The following is a 1,157-nucleotide window of genomic DNA, read 5'->3' as shown; positions in this document are numbered from 1 at the left end:
GCTAATTATTACTACTTTTAAACTTTTGTACAATTATTGCACGCTACTATTGACACTTAGCCGTTGCTTTACTGCGGTAAACTTTCCGGATGGATACGGAGCCACACAGTATTGTCAACAGCTATTCACAATCTGCTTGTCGTTGCTCGCGACCAATCTTTTAAAGGGATCGATCGCGACCATTCAGCAATTTAGCGACCCAAATGCTACTGCACGTAGGCCGCTGACGTCGCGTGCTGCGTCTGTATCCTCCTTAATACTACGCTTAACAAGCAGATTTTATTTAGAATAAAATGCTGCTTGTTTTAACTTTTTAAATAAATTCGGGTCGATTGAGAAGTGACGCGTACCGTCTGTAATTGCTCACAATGGCCCGGACAAAATTACTCTAAATTTCACAACAATATGAACAGCTATTCTTTGTAATGGTAAGAATCCAGCGATTATTCAAGTTTTAGGAAGCGCGAACAGCTTCAGTGCACAAATACGTGCCGAATGTTACAAAAAGCGTTATTCTCTTATTGTTACGAAACCTTTCAAACTCTATAAAAGCGTTATCCCGCTTGAGTTACGATAAATTATTAATTATTGCCTGTCAACGCAAACAAAAAACCGACTGAAAATTTGCACAATTATTCTTTTCAATGTTAGAATCACAGTGGATAATCATTTTTTTAGGGAGCACAAACAACTTTATTGAATAAAAAAAATTCCAAACTTTACAAAAAGCGCTATCCCGCTTGCGGGATGATAAACACACAATTGCTTATTGCTCATAAACGCAAACACATAAGCGGCTAAAAGTGTGCACAAATATTTTTTGTGAAGTGAGGAACATAGCGGATATTCAATGATTAGAGAGCTCAAACTACTTTAATAGTAAAAAAACGCCACGTTTTTATCAAAGATGCTATTTTGTACGCAGTGCGAAAGATTATTGTTGGTCATCTGTAAAAAAATAATTATCCTAAAAGTTTTTCTTTTTTTAGTAGTTATTTCTTTCTTAGTATTTATTTTTTTGGAGTTGTTTTTTATGTGGTGTCATATTAGGTGTGGGAAAAAGAGTAGGTAAAAAATATAATACATACATATTAACATAGATATAATATAATATATATTTGAAATAATAGAAATATTTATATTTATATATAAATAAT

Source organism: Pseudomyrmex gracilis, unplaced genomic scaffold (genome assembly GCF_002006095.1).
Source record: "Pseudomyrmex gracilis isolate BER0280 unplaced genomic scaffold, ASM200609v1 scaffold_649, whole genome shotgun sequence".
NCBI lineage: Eukaryota > Metazoa > Arthropoda > Insecta > Hymenoptera > Formicidae > Pseudomyrmex > Pseudomyrmex gracilis.
Note: the sequence above shows the minus strand (reverse complement) of the source record.